The 20,668-nt window shown below is 42.2% G+C and overlaps 1 protein-coding gene and 1 long non-coding RNA gene across 2 annotated transcripts in view; one reads left to right on the forward strand and one right to left on the reverse strand.

The window, feature by feature from the left end:
• The window catches only part of shank2b (SH3 and multiple ankyrin repeat domains 2b), a 618,688-nt gene that overhangs the window by 539,259 nt on the left and 58,761 nt on the right, over window positions 1-20,668 (reverse strand). The window lies entirely within an intron of this gene.
• Window positions 143-19,831, forward strand: LOC117523151. Its single transcript, XR_004564434.1, has 3 exons — window positions 143-349; window positions 17,977-17,980; window positions 19,821-19,831. It is a non-coding gene; the product is annotated as an uncharacterized LOC117523151 (long non-coding RNA).

Raw genomic sequence — 20,668 nt, forward strand, 5'->3', positions numbered from 1 at the left:
GCAATGCAATGTTTGCTCTGAGAGTGCAGATGGAGAAGGCCAGAAGGAGTTACATACATTGTGTGTTTGTGGATTTAGAGAACGCTTATGACAGGGTGCCAAGAGAAGAGTTATGGTATTGTATGAGGAAGCTTGGAGTGGCAGAGAAGTATGTGAGGGTAGTGCAGGATATGTAAGAGGATAGTGTGACCAGTGAGATGTGCAGTAGGAATGACAAATTTATTCAAGGTGAAGCTGGGATTACACCAAGGATGAGCTCGGAGTCCTTTCTTGCTCGCAATGGTGATGGACAGGTTGACAAATGAGATCAGACAAGCGTCTTCATGGACTATGATGTTTGCAGATGAGAGTAGAGAACAGGTAGAGACTAGCCTAGAAATGTGGAAATATGCTCTGGAGGGAAGGAGAATGAAAGTCAGTTGTAGCAAGAATGATTACGTGTGTGAATTAGAGAGAGCCCAGTGGAATAGTGCGGTTAAAAGGAGTAGAGGAGGTGAAAGTAGATGAGTTAAATACTTGGGGTCAACTGTCCAAAGTAATGGAGAGCGCACTAGAGAGGTGACGAAGAGAGGCAGGCAGAGTGGAGTGGGTGGAGAAAGGTGGCAGGAATGATTTGTGACCAAAGAATATCAGTAAGAGTGAAGGGGAAAGTTTATTAGACAGTAGTGAGACCAGCTATGTTTTACGACTTAGAGACGGTGGCACAAAAAAAAAAAAAAGACGTAAGGCAGAGCTGAAGACGTTGCAATTCTCTTTGGGAGTGATGAGAATGGACAGGATTAGGAATGAACATATCAGAGGGACAGCTCAGGTAGGATGGTCTGGAGTAAAGTCAGAGAGGTGAGAATGAAAAGGTTTGGACATGTGCAGAGGAGGGACCAAGGGTATAAAGGGAGAAGGATGCTGAGGATAGAGTCCCCAGGCAGGAAAGAGAAGAGGGAGGCCAAAGAGGAAGTTTGTGGATGTGCTGAGGGAGGACATGAAAGTGATTGGAGCGACAGAGGAAGCTGCAGAGGACAGGGTGAGATGGAAATGACTGATCTGCTGTGGCGACCCCTACTGGGAGCAGGCAAAAGAAGATTTAATTCAAGCAAAACAAAATGAAAACTTGAAAAGTCATCACAGAACTTAACTACCAATCTCATCTAAAGCATAACTGCCGCTCTACTTTCGTGCTGGCTGTGCAAATGCCCCCACCTGGGGGGCACATGGGGTAACATATGCCATACGTCATAGAATCCAATGGACGTCGACCTTGTTTCAATTTCAGTTTCAATTTATTTTCATTTATATGGTGCCAAATCACAACAGAGTTGCCTGAAGGCCCTTCACGCAAGTAAGGTCTACCTTACTAACCCCCAGAGCAGCAGTGGTAAGGAAAAACTCCCTCTGAGGAAGAAACCTCAAGCAGACCAGACTCAAAGGGGTGACCCTCTGCTTGGGCCATGCTACAGACATAAATTACATCTAAATTATCTGTATCTGTACTCGTAATTGTTGGGCCTAAAATGGACGTGGGCGTGGCTTAACCCGAAATGGCTGAGGCTTGAACTCAGAACATGAATATTCTTAAGTGTATGAATGAATATTTACAGAACAGCCACAGAATTGAGATTCAATGTTTTGGTCACAATAGTAAAGGAAGTATTTTACAGAACAACTTTTTTATAAACTCAGAACATGAATATTCTTAAGTGTATGAATGAATAACAGCCTCAGAATTGACATTCAACGTAGTAGGAAATTATGAACTACTAAGTATGCATGAACAAGAGTTGTCATACTCAATACAACTTTCTTTTTTTAAATTTTATGATCAAACTGTGATTTATTTTCAATTATTTATTTATTTTTACTACCTAACGTTCTTGCAATTTTTTCCACAGAGTTAAACAATATTGATTAAGGGGTGTGTGTGCGTGTGTGTGTGTGTGTATGACTGTCTGTCTGTATGTGCATGTGTGAGTGATTGTGCGAGAGTGAGAGAGAGAGGTTGTTCGTCTGACCAATTTATTTTTATGAACTGCAGTGAGAAAGTGTCAGATACTGCATGCAGCCACATTCAATAAAAATATTAATATAGGCTACTTTGTGTGTTCAGCTATATGTGTGTAAGTGGTCTGTAAGACTGTTTATTTTTTAATGATCTGTGTGAACTTGGTGATTCATGCAAACATCCAGCGATGGCAAACAGGGAAATAATATGTCAGCCTTGTTCACTATATTCTTCTCAAAAGTACTTCGTTCAGTAGGAGCAAAGTTTTCCAACTGATTTTATATCACCCAACCAAACGGTAAATAAATAAATAACCCGACCAGCTGCGGCAGACTGGCGTCCTGTCCTGGGTGTACCCCGCCTCACGCCCTATGACTGCTGGGATAGGCTCCAGTCCCCTGCGACCCTTAATTGGACTAAGCGGTAGAAGATGGATGGATAACCCAACCAGAGTGGAGGCAGTGACCGAGGCAACACGAGCTGTTTTTAGCTCTGTCTTGATAAATGCACCGCGTATGATCCGAAACAAGTTCACCTATTAATTTTAAATATCATACAAACCGAAAAAGAGGCGAGCTGAAGAAAACCTAAGGAGTACTGACACAGCAATGTGAGGTAGAATCAAACCAAGCACAGAGAGAGAGATACTGTATTGTGCGTGCGGAGGCTGCAGAAAGACGTGCCTGTGTCGGGAGGGGCGAATGATGTGTGTGACTGGCCAATCACAGAGCATGAAGACAGTCAGTTAGCCAATGAGAATTTTCCTTCAGCACGAGCACAGATATTGATGAGTTTTAATCGTATCATGCTCGTACTCATCAAAAATGCTTTATCCATACCTCAACCCTTGTCCAAACTATACCTTTTTGGAATTGTTATGATCAGACAAATAATGTGGTATAGTTTTCAACATGATTGGAGCATTTTAAAAGTTTGACCCCTGTGTAATTCTTCAACTGACTCCTACCTGGCTGCCTATTGAAAATTCAGGACGCTAATTGGTTATTTCGAAAGAGTAATGTGTAAGGTGTATTTGTGCCAAATTTGATGCTTGTATCACCATTTGCAGGATTTCAGTTATCTGCAGCACTAATAGGTGAGTACTTTGAGAGCCAAATCTGGGTGAGCGGGAAATTTTAAAGTTCTCATAAATCAATCAATTTTCTGCTTATTTCAGCAAATAAGATGTTCTTTCTTTGTCTACAGATGTCTACACTACACCAGGGGACCAGACAGGAGACCGTCGACGGAAGAGTTGCTGGCGTTGTGTGTTCGCCGCTCGTCTGATTTTCTCCAGTTTTCTCATGTATAATTCGGTTTTTAGTGGCTTGAGTGTAATTTTTTATTTTGGATATGTACTTAACGTGGTTTTTGGTCCTTCAGTGTGCATTTTTAGTTATCTTTGATTGTTTATTGCCTGCTTTGCGCTGTACGACGCCGCATTTCACTCCCTCGGCTGGCGTGATGCTAAGCTACTCTGCAGCTGAGCTACGAAGCTTGAACAACAATAATGTCCCTCGGGACATTCTCGCTATCAGAGAGCTTGGCTTGTTCCGCAGACGTCGCTGTGTCCACAGAGGCTCCCGGAGAAAGTTTGTGTTCCATCAAACTGGGTTGTCTGTGCCGGTCATCTGGTCAGCTGAGCGCATCGGTGCTTGGCGCCCACGTCATCAGAGCGCTGCAGCTTCTGGGAATTGTAGTCCCGATGTGACGACAGCGGTTCCTGACACTCTCCGGGCGCTGGATGGAAAACGTGGAGTGGATTTTAAGATACTCAGGCCTATTCAAAGATGTCAGTCTGTCAAACCGACAGAAGTCTTCATTTTGGGTTTTATTAACATCAGATCTTTGTCCTCAAAATCCCTGTTGATTAACGATCTAATTATGGATCATCATTTGGACATGATTGGGTTATGTGAAACCTGGCTCAAACCCACAGCTGTTCTTCCTGTGAATGAGGCCTGCCCACCAGGGTACACATTCAGTCACATGCCTCGTTGTGCGAAGCAAGGCGGGGGTGTTGCTTTTATCTATAAATCCAAGTTTACCTTCTTGACTGTCGGGGGGCATAAATATAATTCGTTTGAGCATCTGACTCTCCGCTCTGCCCATGATGCTACATATTGTCAGGGTCAGAAGTATGGAAATCAGTCATGCCATGTTGTCACTGTTTATAGGCCTCCTGGCCCATATTCTAAATTTTTAGATGAATTTGGTGCATTTATCTCTAGCCTGTCAGCTAGTGTGGACAACATTTTGATTATTGGTGATTTTAATATTCACATAAATAAGCCCTCTGATCCCCTTTGCAAGTCATTTATGGAACTTGTGGATGCGCTGGGATTCCAGCAATGTATTCAGGATTCAACACATACTAGTGGAAATACCCTTGATCTGGTACTCACACGTGGCCTTGCTGTCACAAACATTGACATTTTGCCTCTTGCCTCGGTGATCTCTGACCACTCATTTGTTAGGTTTGCATTTATGTTGCCGCGCCTAGTGGATCGAAAGCCTTGTCTTTCTTTGCGGCGACGCATTACTCCTTCAATTATGACAGAACTCGAAGCCAGACTGCCTGAAATTTTGGCCTCAGGGTTAGAGAATATTCAATCAGTAGATAGTCTTGCAGATGGCTTGAACTCAGCGCTCAAGGCCACACTGGACAAGGTTGCGCCTCTGCTCTTGCGGACACGCCTTCCCAAGGCATACTCACCTTGGTTTAATGGTTACCTGCGTGACCTTAGGCAGAAGGCTCGAGGTTTTGAACGGAAATGGCGTAGTTCTAAGTTAGAGGTGTTCCATCTCGCATGGCGAGATGCTGTCTTGGATTATAAGCAGGCACTACTGGCTACAAAGCGTGCCTATTATTCTGATTTGATTAATAAAAATAAGCATAATTCCAAGTTTTTGTTTGAAACTGTAGCACTTATTATTCATGGACAGCCACCTGTTATTCACTCTCTTTTCTCAGCACAGGACGTCTTGGATTACTTCGAGAAGATAACTGAGGATATTAGGTTGAGTATATCTCAGCAGGCTTTGGCCCAACCACTGCATACTGCTGTGGAGGTGGATGCGCCCACTGAGGTGGTATCCAGATTTACAGATTTTGATGGTATCTCGCTAGGCGCACTGACGAAGCTCGTGACGTCTACTAAAAGCACAACCTGTTTAATTGATCCTATACCAACAAAACTGTTTAAGGACCTGTGGCCCATTCTTGGACCAACTGTGCTGGAAATTATAAATCTCTCATTAACTTCTGGATCTGTTCCTAAGTGTTTTAAGTCTGCAGTGATCAAACCATTACTTAAAAAATCTAATCTTGACCCTAGTGTATTGAAGAATTATAGACCGATATCAAATCTGTCATTTTGTTCTAAAATCCTGGAAAAAGTGGTCTTGCAACAGCTCGTGGACTACCTTACTGAGAATAATCTTTTTGAGCCACTGCAGTCTGCTTTTAGAAAATTTCACTCCACAGAGACAGCACTTACTAAAGTAGTGAATGACCTTTTGCGAGCAATGGACTCGGATGTCACTACGGTCCTGGTGCTGCTGGATCTTAGTGCTGGATTTGACACTGTGGATTACCATATTCTACTCAATAGGCTGGAGAATCACTTTGGGATTACTGGAACTGCTCTTGCATGGTTGACGTCGTACCTGTCCAGTCCTTCCTACTGTGTACTGTGTAATGGAACCTCCTCCGATCGTAGAGACATGAAGTTTGGGGTTCCTCAGGGATCCGTTTTGGGCCCCTTGCTTTTTTGTCTTTATGTAGCCCCCCTCAGGAATATATTGCGGCGTTTTGGGATTCCCTTTCATTGCTATGCTGATGACACTCAGTTGTATATGCCAATAACTGCTGGTAATGTTACTCACATAAAATCTTTGGAAGATTGTCTTGCATCAGTAAGAAGTTGGATGTCTAGTAACTTCCTACTTTTAAATTCTGATAAGACTGAAGTTATGGTTTTTGGTCCAGCGAGATATCGGCATCAATTTGATCAGCTAGCATTTAGCTTAGGTCTGTGTGTTATACATCATACGGATAAAGTGAGGAACCTTGGAGTAATTTTTGATCCTGCGTTGTCCTTTGATCTCCACATTAGAGACATTACAAGGACTGCCTTCTTCCATTTGCGAAATATAGCGAGGATTCGTCCTATTCTGTCTATGGCTGATGCTGAGATTTTGATTCATGCGTTTGTCTCTTCTAGATTGGACTATTGTAATGCTCTATTCTCTGGCTTACCGCAGTCCAGGATCGGGGTTTTCAATTGGTTCAGAATGCTGCTGCCAGACTTTTGACACGGAGCAGAAGGTTTGACCACATTACGCCAATCTTGGCATCCCTGCACTGGCTTCCTGTTTCTGCAAGATCGGATTTTAAAGTACTGATTTTAGTTTATAAAATTGTTCATGGACTTGCACCTCCCTATCTGGCTGACTTGATAAGCCCCTATGTACCAGCTCGGGCCCTGCGTTCTCAGGGTGCAGGACTTCTGTGTGATCCCAGGGTGAATAAAAAGTCTGCCGGTCACAGAGCTTTTTCCTATCGTGCCCCAGCTCTGTGGAACGATCTGCCGGCACACATTCGGCAGTCGGACACTGTGGAGACCTTTAAATCACGTTTAAAGACTCATTTATTTTCCCTGTTTTATCATTAGTGTTATGATGTGTTTTTAATCTTGTATTCTTTTACTGCTGTCTTTCTTTTATGGTTGTTTTTATTGTGTTTTAAATTTTTTATTGTTTTTTATGTTGTGAAGCACCTTGAGACGATTTTGTCGTGAATTGGCACTATATAAATTAATAAATTTGAATTTGAATTTCTTTCCCATGTTTTCCAGTACGCAAAATTGATTTATGCAGTTATGTTGTTGATTAGAGGTTAAGGTCATTGATAAAGGTCAAGGTCATTCTCAAATTTTGTAACTTTTGACATATCTTTTGTGCTTAACGTGATATTTTAGTACCTGAAATTATATAATTTAGTGTGTGACTACATCAATTGATAGAACATATTGTTAGCATAAAGTTAATTGCTAACATGGACAGTTTTAAGTATCTTCACATTCCGTGATATTGTCAAATCGAGCATTCTAAATGCAGAAGAAGTTCAAGAGGTTGACAAAATGTTGGACTGAGCGGTCACGTTGTTCTTGTCTTGTTCATATGACCATATTTGTGTGTGGCTTAGACAACCATTTCTTTGTACAGAGCAATAATAGCTACAGTACCTATCAAAAACAAAGGGAGATATATCAGTACAAATACAATTTCTAATTAATTTGCAGTCTTTGGTTTCATAGATATATGTCATTACCTTGGTCAGCTCACATAAAATGTATACTAGCTTTATCAGTTTTAAGAGAAAAATTATCCTTGCACAATACTAGTTACATATAATAAGAGACTGTGAATGTACAAGGTCTGTCAATAAAGTAACGGACCTTTTTATTTTTTTTAAAACTATATGGATTTGATTCACATGTTTTTACGTCAGACAAGCTTGAACCCTCGTGCGCATGTGTGTGTTTTTCCACGCCTGTCAGTGACGTCATTTGCCTGTGAGCACGCCTTGTGGAAGGAGTGGTCCCGCCCCCTCGTCGGATTTTCATTGTCTAAAAAACAAATGAATCAAATCCATATAGTTTAAAAAAAAATAAAAAGGTCCGTTACTCCGTCCGTGTCTCAACCAGCTGTAAATGGGTAGAGACCTTGGCTCGGGAATGAATGTGTGTCAGACTGGCCTGTCATCCCCTCCCTGGTAAAATAACCAATGGGCCTTGGGGCCTACATAAGTCTTACTTTGGACAGAACCAATGACTGTACAGACAGGACAAGCTGTAAAACGTGTCTTGTTGTTGATAACATGATGAGTGGGATTTTTGGACAGTTATAAACAACAGCTAGTAAGAGCTGAGTAACAACATGGCTAATCAGAATGAGAGAAACTGTTTCTTGCTCTCAGCAATAAGACATTTATTTAACAGCACCTCTCAAAGCACTTTAAAATGACCTCAGTTCTGTATTTAATAACCTTTCTGCTTTCAGTTCCACCATTATTTACCTCGATGGACCAGTTTTTCTGTACAGTGTCTGTCCACTCAGCGCTGACAGTATTGACCGTATTAAGAGCCCTCGAACCAGCCAAATTCATTAAATGGTCATAAATAAGCTTATTTGTTGGCCTTAGTACTCAGGTGATGTCAACACCATTTAAATCCACAGCAGTTACCAAATTATTACAATAGGCTTCAGTACAGCACACCTTAGACAATTAAAATAAGTCTGTAGGTACTTTCAGTGGTGCCGTTCATTCAAGACATTCTTTAGAAGGAAAGATTTCTTTTGCACTTCTGACAATGCAACGGTGAAGCTTTCCTTCTCCACAGAGTGCTCTTCCTCAGCGGCTGATTAATGCGTTACTACAGCGAAACCTCTGAGCCACAGCAGGACATGCCAGAAGCAGAACTCTTAACCTGACTCGCTGCTTGTCTCTCTGTGGTAAGCTGTCCAAAAACCTCCATAGGCTCATCTCAGTTCCATGGATCGCTGACTTCAGTTCTGACTGAGCTGGTTATTCATCCGTGAGGTGATATCAGAGAGCATGGCCATTTCGAGGAGGCTGGGAGTAAAGATAAAGCTGAACTTAGACTTTATTATTTCCAAGTTGCTGAAATTCTTTTTTTAATCACTATTCAATTACTTCCACCAAGGACGTAATAAAATCATTGACGTTTATTTATTTCTCTGTTTGTCTGTTAGCAGGATTATGTTAAAACCAATTCACAGATTGTCACCAAATTTTCACCACATATACATATTAGGCCATGGAACACTCCATTAAATTTTGGAAGTGATCCAGATCTGTATCCAGATTCTGGATCAAGATTTCCCTTTATATATGCTTGGAAGAATTACTTCAAAACTACTTAACGGATTCTCACCAAATTTGCACCACATATAGATATTAGGGCAAGGACAGCTCCACTGAATTTTGGAGGTGATCTGGCTCCAGATTGGGGGACATGAGAAATCTTGCTCTTGTTAAATTATTGCATCTTAAGTTATTTTGTATGACAGATAAATATTAGGGCATGGGAGACTAAATAAATAAATAAATCTGACATACTCCAGAAAATATGATATGCCTAATGCTGTATTCACATGCTGGAGGTGTGCAGCATCTGAATGTGGTATACTGGATGTTCCACTTTTTTCATTGACATAATGATGGAAAACAACTCCACCACTGGCTGAGACTGACCTGCTGCATACGACAATTCTATGTGGCACTTGAAAGCTGCATTTCCTCCATAAACCTGAACACAGCATGAAGGTGAGCCCAAAAAGGCTGCAAAGAAAATTCAGTTTGGCCATTGCAGATAGATGAAGGTGAGAATATTGCGCGACCAGCAAATTAAGCTCCTTTTGATCTACGACATCCAAAGTAATGTGCACATTACTGTCGCACCATGTCAATCCGCTTGTCGATTTGACATGCAGGTTTATTACCTCGCCAATGAAGTTGGGCAGAGGTTATGTTTTCACCCCTGTTGGTCTGTTTTTGACCAGCCTGGAGCCCACAATATTTCATACGTTATTATGAATTTTTTACTTAAGATTGGTATTGTGACAGGCAAGAACTGATTCAATTTCAATGTCATTGGTAATTTTAAGGTCACCTATGATTCAAGGTCATAGGTAAAATGGCAAAGTCAGGAAAAACCTAGTGTGTCGGCAACATAGCCCAAGCAGAGGGTTACCCCTTTAGTATGTATGTTACTATCATGCCTCTGCTGTGGAGAAAACAAAATAAAAACCACACACCATAAAAACACCACATTTTATTGAATCCCACTTATCGCACGGACAATACAAGTAGGAACTGTTGGGAAAGTGTAGGAACACGGACCCACAACAGGGGGCGCAAATGAACGGACAATGGAGTAAGTCAAAATAACAAAGCTTTACTGTTGTGAATGTGCACAACGAATACAACCAATCACAGCAATGGACAACAGTCAATTCACAAAAGTGTCGTGTGGGCAGACTCGAAGATAGGAGACGCCTCTCCAAGGTAAGACCGGAACCACACGGCTTCCTCCGCCACAGGACCCCGGGAATACTGGAGCCGCCAAGTCCCGAACTCCCAGGTGGCCACTGCCTCCGCGTGTCGGACCTGGTACTGCTGGCGAGGAACAAAGGACAGTTAGATGGGGGCGCGTTTGCACCCAGGACTCCGAACAGCAGGGAAGTTACCTCCACCTCTCGTTGGAACAGTAATCCACAAACTAGCACAATCCAAAAAGATACACTCCGTAGCTTTGATACGTTACCTCTCTGGTAGAAACGATATCTCGGCAATGAGGTGGAGGTGCCGTCCTGCTGATATACCCCACAGATGATTGCCGTCAGCTGTCTCAGGTGATGGGTGACAGCTGTCACCGTAGCTGCTCACGTGAGGCGGCGGCGCCCTCTGGTGCCTGGAGCCCGCACTCCAGGCAGGGCGCCCTCTGGTGGTGGTGGGCCAGCAGTACCTCCTCTTCAGCGGCCCACACAACAGGAACCTTCTGTTCCTCTGTAGATGACCCATGGTCACAGACGCACAGTTATGAAATTACATGAATGAAGCTGTGCGCTCTCATTATGTCTTATTATGTCCAGCAAGGTATATAAATAATTATTTCAATCAGCGGTCACTGATAGATGATATACTGGTTTATAATTAGTGAAAATCACTGGGTTGATATAAAAAAATAAATAAAAGGGGACCCAATACAGAACCCTGCAGTTAAATAACCCTGGTTAAATAAAACAATAAATGCCACTTGTGGGATTCAAACCTGCAGTTTACAAAAGCTCTGATTAACAGACAGAAACTTTACCACTGTGCTACAATCACTGTCTTATAACAGGAGCATGAAATACTTAAAATCAACAAGGAGATAAAAGTATGTTTTCAGAAAAGAGAAATTACACGATGTATGGACATGTGTGTCAGGCCGGACTGCAACCTGCCGAGGTGAACTGTGTGCGGTCGCTACAGCCTGGCGCAAAGGCAAATGATGTTTCATGTATTTCCACATGAGAACAGCAGGCAGAGACACATGCCTCATGAAGCAAAGTTGTAAGTTCATGTCCTTCAAAACACAGTGTTCCCCAGCTAGGACATCCAGGAGCAGAGATCTCAACAGCAGCTGCTATTGGCAGCCACACCCCCCTGTCCGTTCAACTCCCAGACCACCGTGTCACTCTCTGTTTCTGTGTTATGTGGTCATTCATTTTAGTTATTTGTTATGTAATTGTGAATGTAGGTATTGTCATAATCGTTTACATACCTGTCCTGGCGGTGGTCTCTGTGTTTTTAATGAGACATATGGTGTGCACTGAGCACACTGGAAATTTTGTTCTGCCTAATGTTAGAACTACTCGCAAAAAGTTTTTGTGTGACAGTTTGTGGGGCGAAATTGTGGAATGCTCTGGATTTATAGCAAAAGCTCTGCCGAAACATTCACAAATTCAAGTCCTTATATAAAGATGCGGTTTGGTCTGTATACAGAGAGAATAGAATTTAATGTACTGTTCTTTATCAGTGTTGTGTTGTACCTCATGATTCCTTACCATTGTTGGTATGTGCTTTATCTTGTTGTTACCATTTTGGTATTTTTGCCCTTACCAATGCTGGTAGGTACCTTTTTGTTGCAAACAAAAACTTTGAATATGTATAAATTGCTGTTTTATGTTTTTTGTTAATTCTGTTTTCAGTTGAACTGACAAGGATGTCATTGAGATTATTTATTTTGTGTTAAAATGAATGATGGGGGTGGGATTTAATGTTTTCTTCTTCCCACTCCCTTTCGAGCTAAATGATAAACTTATTGTATAAGTGCTGGATATATGTATTATTTTTCTTTTTGTATTAACCTCCTCGAAATGAATAAATAAACAAACTAATAAGGAAAACCACAAGGCTGCTTTCTTCGTCTCTTTGCTCACACCAATCTGAGAAAGTCTGACATTTGCAGATAAAACGTGGCTGTAAAATTCAGTCTTGAATGTCTTAGGTACATGCTCATAATCTTAATATTCCTTATCAAAACCTTTTTATGCTCCACGGTGGTATTTATATGTAAAGGGTGACTGCAGTGCAGGGCTGGATTCAGAGAAGAGTGAGTCTGCAGGTAAATTTTACTGCACTGTATTTCCTGCAGGAGGCAGGACATGAAGCAAAACGCAGACTGCAATAATTACAGCAAAGCAGTTAATTGCTGATTTTGAGGAGTTTTATTTAAATGATAATAAAAGTATGAAACTTGGTAGGAACATTCAAAATTACATTTTTCCCAAACATATACGCGTATATATATATTTCTATGAAAAATGACAAAACCAACACTTATGCACTAGTCAGTGATTGAACAGTGAAACTGTCCCAAGCTGAAATGTGTACCACAACTGTAACAATAAATGAATAAATCTTGTCCTGTTAAAATAAAAAATGGATCATTTGTATTTTGTGTGCAGTTTTGATGGCAGCTATTTATTGCATGTATATATACTCAACAAAAATATAAACGCAACACTTTTGGTTTTGCTCCCATTTTGTATGAGATGAACTCAAAGATCTAAAACTTTTTCCACATACACAATATCACCATTTCCCTCAAATATTGTTCACAAACCAGTCTAAATCTGTGATAGTGAGCACTTCTCCTTTGCTGAGATAATCCATCCCACCTCACAGGTGTGCCATACCAAGATGCTGATTAGACACCATGATTAGTGCACAGGTGTGCCTTAGACTGTCCACAATAAAAGGCCACTCTGAAAGGTGCAGTTTTGTTTTATTGGGGGGGGATACCAGTCAGTATCTGGTGTGACCACCATTTGCCTCATGCAGTGCAACACATCTCCTTCGCATCATCCGTGAAGAGAACACCTCTCCAACGTGCCAAACGCCAGCGAATGTGAGCATTTGCCCACTCAAGTCGGTTATGACGACGAACTGGAGTCAGGTCGAGACCCCGATGAGGACGCCTAGCATGCAGATGAGCTTCCCTGAGACGGTTTCTGACAGTTTGTGCAGAAATTCTTTGGTTATGCAAACCGATTGTTTCAGCAGCTGTCCGAGTGGCTGGTCTCAGACGATCTTGGAGGTGAACATGCTGGATGTGGAGGTCCTGGGCTGGTGTGGTTACACGTGGTCTGCGGTTGTGAGGCCGGTTGGATGTACTGCCAAATTCTCTGAAACGACTTTGGAGACGGCTTATGGTAGAGACATGAACATTCAATACACGAGCAACAGCTCTGGTTGACATTCCTGCTGTCAGCATGCCAATTGCACGCTCCCTCAAATCTTGCGACATCTGTGGCATTGTGCTGTGTGATAAAACTGCACCTTTCAGAGTGGCCTTTTATTGTGGGCAGTCTAAGGCACACCTGTGCACTAATCATGGTGTCTAATCAGCATCTTGGTATGGCACACCTGTGAGGTGGGATGGATTATCTCAGCAAAGGAGAAGTGCTCACTATCACAGATTTAGACTGGTTTGTGAACAATATTGGAGAGAAATGGTGATATTTTGTATGTGGAAAAAGTTTTAGATCTTTGAGTTCATCTCATACAAAATGGGAGCAAAACCAAAAGTGTTGCGTTTATATTTTTGTAGTTTATAGAGTGTTTTCACGTGATGTCACAAACCCGGATGTTGGCCATTTTGGCGGTACGCTGTTGTCCCGTGTGTTTATACTGTCATCTATTCTTAGCATTCAGATGCTGTCATAGTGAATTATTATCACATCACGGGCTGCCACCATCAGTCAGACAGAGAGCCGACCTGCATTCCTATAGATTGCTGAAGGTGATCAGGAATCAGGGCAAAGTTTGTGGAAAAACTGTGCAAGAATGTAAAAGGTGATTTTCTACCATATGACCTCTTTAATAAGTATCTAATTGGATCCGAGACCATTTCATTTTTAAATCGGTTTGTTGAACTCTGACAGGTCTCTTAATGAATGATTGTTAAACCCGAACAGAGCATGAAAGTCGGTAAAAACAAAAACTCCCACATTTGAGATTTAACAATGACAGTTATTAAAGCAAGTTAACTTTAATATGAAAAGAATTTAACATGTATTTTACCTACATGTGTGGCAGAGCAGCAGCAAACATTAAGGGGGAGAACATGAAAGATAATCCACGTACCGTGGATGCACTGAAGTGTTACTTTTCCATTTGTCCTACACGATCCATAACATTTTTTCTCGGACCCAGCCACAAACAAACTGGTGATAGGCATCCAAGCATTTGTAGTTTTTCAAGTTCTCTGACGGGGCTCCTTGAAAATGATAAATAATTCATGATGTTCATGTTGGTAACTCCTCGCAGTGATCTCCAACTACTCCACCATGCAGATGACGGCATTTTATATGATCATCACCACCAATTAATTTCATCTTCATCTCAAAGCAAGATTGTGCTTCACTGCGGAGTCCATCTCTATATCTCACGGCTGTCTAATGATGTTTTTCTATGTTTCCATAAACTTTCATCATTGGAGAAAGTACAATGTATGCTTCCGCTGTCTATTGTTTACTCGCCGATACCGCCAAAACGGCTGGTGCGCTCATAATTCTGACGTCAGTGAAAATACTATCACTGTACATGAGACACTGTTTGAACCTGTCCTGCTAGAGAAAATCAAATGTTAATTTATGCTGAAAAGGTGCTATGCCATATGAATATTTACATATTATAATCATTTCAGAGACTCTAAAAGGTCTTGAGGGATAATTAATAGCAAAATCAGGTTTATGATTTCAAAAAGAAAAAAAAAAAATTAACAGACCCCATAGTCACCCAAATCCACCAATCTTCTTCTTTTTCTTTCGGATGTTCCTGTTAGGAGTTGTCACAGCATATCAATCGTTTCCATCTCACCTTGTCCTCTGTATCTTCCTCTGTCACACCAACCACCTGTATGTCCTCCCTCAGCACATCCATAAACCTCCTCTTTGGCCTCCCTCTTCTCCTCCTGCTTATGTGGCAGGCTCCCTCCTCAGCATCCTTCTCCGTATATACCCTGGGTCCCTCCTCTGCACGTCCAAACCATCTCAATCTTCCTTCTCTGACTTTGTCTCCAAACCGTCCCACCTGAGCTGTCCCTCTGATATGTTCATTCCTAATCTTGTCCATTCTCGTCACTCCCAAAGAGAATCTCAACATCTTCAGCTCTGCCACCTCCAGCTTTGCCTCCTGTCTTTTTGTTAGTGCTTTTGTCTCTAAGCCGTACAACATAGCTGGTCTCACTACTGTCTTGTAAACTTTCCCCTTCACTCTTGCTGATATTCTTCGGTCACAAATCACTCCTGCCACCTTTCTCCACCCACTCCACCCTGCCTGCATTCTCTTCTTCACCTGTCTACCACACTCTCCATGACTTTGAACAGTTGACCCCAAGTATTTAAACTCATCTACTTTCACCACTTCTACTCCTTGTAACTGCACTATTCCACTGGGCTCCCTCTCATTCACACACAGGTACTCAGTCTTGCTCCTACTTACTTTCATTTCCCTGCTCTCCAGAGCATCTCCACCTCTCCAGACTAGACTCAACTTGCTCTCTACTCTCACTACAGATCACAATATCATCTACAAACATCATAATCCATAGGGAATCCTGTCTGATCTCATCCATCAAACTGTCCATCACCATTGCGAACAAGAAAGGACTCAGAGCTGATCCTTGGTGTAATCCCACCTCCACCTTGAATGAGTCTGTCATTCCTACGGCACATCTCACCACTGTCACACTATTTTTGTACATGTCCTACACTACATTAACATACTTCTCTGCCACTCCAGACTTCCTCATACAATACCACAGCTCTTCTCTTGGCACCCTATCATAAGCTTTTTCTAAGTCCACAAACACACAATGTAACTCTTTCTGGCCTTCTCTGTACTTCTCCAACAGTATTCTCAGAGCAAACATTGCATCTGTAGTGCTCTTTCTTGACATAAAACCATATTGCTGCTCACAGATCTTCACCTGTTGTCTAAGCCGAACTTCTACTACTCTTTCCCATAACTTCATGCTGTGGCTGATCAACTTTATGCCTCCGTAGTTACTGCAACTCTGCATATCACCCTTGTTCTCGAAAATACGAGCCAGCACACTTCGTCTCCACTCCTCAGGCATCCTTTCACTTTCTAAGATTTTATTAAACAATCTGGTTAGAAACTTCACTGCCATCTCTCCTAGACATTTCCATGCCTCCACTGGAATGTCATCTGGACCAACTGCCTTTCCACTCTTCATTCTCTTCATAGCAGCCCTCACTTCTTCCTTACTAATGTCTTGTACTTCCTGACTTACTCTCACCACATCATCCAGCCTTTTCTCTCACTCATTTTCTTCATTCATCAACTCCTCAAAATATTCCCTCCACCTTCTCAACACACACTCCTCACTTGTCAGCACATTATCATGTGCATCTTTTACCACCCTAACCTGCTGCACATCATGTCCAGCTCTGTCCCGTTGTCTGGCCAATCGGTACAAGTCCTTTTCTCCTTCCTTACTATTCAACTTCTTGTACAGTTCGTAGTATGCCTTTTCCTTCGCTGTTGCCACTTCTCTTTTTTGCATTACACTGCATCTCCTTGTACTCCTGTCTACTTTCTTCATCTCTCTGACTATCCCAAAACTTTTCACCAACCTCTTTCTCCTTATGCTTTCCTGGACCTCTTCATTCCACCACCAAGTCTCCTTGTCTTCCTTCCACTGTCCAGATGTCACACCCAGTACTGTCCTAGCTGCCTCCCTCACCACATCTGCATTACTTTTCCACTTGTCCAACATTGCTTCCCCTCATCCAGTGCTTCTCTCACCTGCTCACTAAATTTCACACAACAGTCTTCCTCCTTCAGCTTCCACCAACTGATCCTTTGTTGAGCTTTCACCCTCTTCTTCTGCTTTACCTTAAAAGTCATCCTACAAACAACCATCCTATGCTGTCTAATGACACTCTCTCCTGCCACTACCTTACAGTCTCTGATTTCTTTTAGCTTGCATCTTCTGTAAAGAATGTAGTCCACCTGTGTGCACCTTCCTCCACTCTTATATGTTACCCTGTGCTCCCCCCCTTTTCTTAAAGTAGGTATTCACCACGGCCATTTCCATCCTTTTTGCAAAATCAACTACCATCTGTCCTTCCACATTCCTATCCTTGATACCATATCTACCCATTACTTCCTCATCACCTCTGTTCCCTTCACCAACATGCCTACTGAAGTCCGCTCCTATCACCACTCTTTCATGCTTGGGCACACTCTCCACCATCTCATCTAACACATTCCAGAAATCTTCTTTCTCCTTCCTCTCACAACCTACCTGTGGGGCATATGCAATGATGACATTCATCATCACCCCTTCAATTTCCAACTTCACACTCATCACCCTGTCAGACACTCGCTTAACCTCCAACACACTTTTAACATACTCTTCCTTTAAAATGACCCCAATACCATTTCTGTTCCTATCCTCATGATGGTAGAACAACTTGGTACACCGCTGATGCTCCTGCTCTTACTTCCCTTCCACTTGGTCTCTTGCACACACAATATGTCTACCCAACTCCACCAATAAAAGAAATAATAAAAATTTGGGCTTCATCCTGAAAAATAGTGGCCATCGTGAATTTTCAGTTGGATCAGGAGACAAATTTGAAAAGTACGTCAGTGTGAATGTTTATTCCAAATTTCATGCTCGTGTCATCATTTGAGTGATTTTTTTCTCATTGTATCCTCCCTTACCTTTCCAACAGAAATTCACAAATATTGTCAACTCTCCATTTTTTGTGGTATCTTTGTGTAAATGGCTGTTCCTCTTCACTCTTGGATATGTGTATTTGCACAATTCACCCATGCTGCATGGCAACCACTGGGCTATACCACAGAGATGTGTGTGTGTGTGTGGGGGGGGGGGGGGTTACTAGACATCTACTAGACTAGACATCTACTAGACTGGACATCATGGACATCACTGGCTGAATCGGCCACTAACAAGTAGCCTGTGGATGCCGTCTTGTTAAAACTACAGAATGAAGTTTCACAATGTAAAGAAAGGACACTGCTTTCTGCTAATGACAGATAAAACTTTGGCAAGCCAGGCAGCTGGTTATCCAGCCCTGTGGGAAAATACTGAATGCTTCAGAATGATAACAATGCAACAGCTACTGCCTGTTTGATAATAGACGCAACTAAAAGTTTGAAGTGACCATAGCGATAAAATGTAAAGGTTTGGCAATGAACCACAAATGCATAGAACCATATTGGAAGGCAAATATAAATTGCTTTACTGTCCACAAAAATGCACAGTTTTATTAGCTGGCAACAACTTTGGTCTCACACAGGCAATAGGTCAGGCACATGGGTGATCAGTCTAAGAGGTAACAGGAGAGTGGGGTAACAGGGTAGCAGGAGAGAGTTATACAAAGGGGGAGCACAAACAGAATTCTCATGCCAAGCAATCAGTCCAAAAGAGAAGGCAAAATAATCAGGAACACAGGACTGCAACTTTATCAAATATTTTGTGACTGCTACCTACAACCCACGGGGAATGTCTCAAACCTAAACCTACTTCCAGGCATCTTATATATACTACTCTGGAACCACCCCTAAATCCAAACATTTCAACTGTCAAACCCACTGAGGTCCTTAGTCTGGGTCTCATTAACATAAGATTACTGTCCTCAAAATTAGGGATCCACCGATACCACTTTTTTGCAGTTGCAGCCTCAACTTTATCTAAATTCTGGGTCTTTTAGTGAAGCTTAGGGCTAGTGGCCGGTGATCACCTTAGAATTTCTTTTGTTCTTCTTGTTGCTTAACACTGACAAGTTACATTTTATTTGTTGTCTTTCTAATGCCTGATTCTGTTTTTTTCTCTCTGCTTAAGGTGCAGCTCTATTCAGAGATGGGTGTGTTTTTTTTTTTTATTCAATGTTTTACCAGGTAAGCCGCCATCGAGAGGCAGAAACCACCACATCATTTCTAAACGGATGGCTGTGTGGAGCCAGGACCATCGTGTGCAATTTCTCTGGTTATCACAAGAGCCGGATATCAGCCATTTTCCGGCAGATTTCATTTTTAACAAGAGATTTTGTCATGGAAAGCCGCGCAGAGGCTTCGCGCGTCACGACCGATTCGCTGATGAAGCGAGACAAAGGAACACCTCCGTTTCGGAGTGTTAGAGGACAAGTTGGGACAAGCCTATCTCGGCTTTCAGTGCTTACCAGTCGAGTGAGTATAAGAGAAATTGTGGAGAGCTGGACATGTGTGTGCGAACTTTTGGGACCACCAGACTGATGTAAGTGCTGGAGCGGAGAGCGCGACTGGAAGTGTGGATGTTTAGTAAGGAGCTCAAATAGGATGGAGCCAAACCGATCAAACATTTCTAAATACACAATAGCCAATGGATTTGTCTACACGTATGGAGAGAGGGCCACTTCACCATTGAATATAAATCACAATGGTGCGTGGTGAAAGGTGCACCTGTGACAAAGCATATGGCAACATGATATACAACATCAAGTTTGTGGAGCAGAGTCTTTGGTGCCATTCTGTAAACTAAGTCTCCATAATCAAGGATGGGGAGAACTGTAGTTTTTACCAAAGCTCTCTTACTGGGCGAGTGAAAGTATTTTTGTGGCGGTATAAAAAGCCAATTCTCGCCTTTGCTTTGGTGAGCAAGTTAATGATGTGGGTTTCAAAAACTAGAGCGTTATCAAGCCATACACCTAGATACTTACAGTGTCAGACAATCTGAATTTCTGATTCGTCCAGGGATACAATTTTACCTGGACTCTCGGGCAGCGGGAGGTTTCTGTTAAAGAACATACATTTGGTTTTTGTTGTATTTAACTTAAGGCGAAGCTCAGAAAAGGCATGTTGAAGAGAGATAAAGCTGTCTTGGAGCAGAGACAGACTAGTGTTGAGACAAGGGCTGTGCGCATACAGGATAGTGTCATCTGCGTACAAATGCATTTGACACTGACCTGCGGCATGCGTGATATTGTTTATATAAATATTGAACAGGGTGGGGCCCAGGATGGATCCTTGAGGCAGACCTTTGTGAAGAGATAAGGGTTCTGAGAGGAGCCCTTCAACTCTCATTGACTGCATACGCCCAGAGCAGTAGTTTTTAAACCATGTAATGGAGTTATCTGAGAAACCTGTCTCCCGTAGCCTATCCATCAAGATGTTTAAGTCCACAGAATCAAAAGCTTTGGCTGAGTCAACAAACATAGCCACACATTACTCCTTATTGTCAACAGCATTGATGATGATGATTGAGGATCTTCAATGAGGCAGTCAGACAGCTATGCATGGCTCTAAACCCAGACTGCAATGGATTGTAGATGTGATAAGACTCCAGGAAATCTATCAATTGTATGTTGACAATTTTTTCAAAGATTTTCGAAAGACAGGGCAAGATGGAAATTGGCCTGAAGCAGTTCATGTCACTGTTGTCTCCTCCTTTAAATAGAGGAGTGACCGCAGCAGATTTTCAATCTTTTGGAAAAACCCCAGTCTGTAAGGAAAGACTGAATAGTCTACAGATGGGGGCTGCTGCTTTCAAAAAGAATGGC

The sequence above is a fragment of the Thalassophryne amazonica genome, chromosome 2, assembly GCF_902500255.1.
Source record: "Thalassophryne amazonica chromosome 2, fThaAma1.1, whole genome shotgun sequence".
NCBI lineage: Eukaryota > Metazoa > Chordata > Actinopteri > Batrachoidiformes > Batrachoididae > Thalassophryne > Thalassophryne amazonica.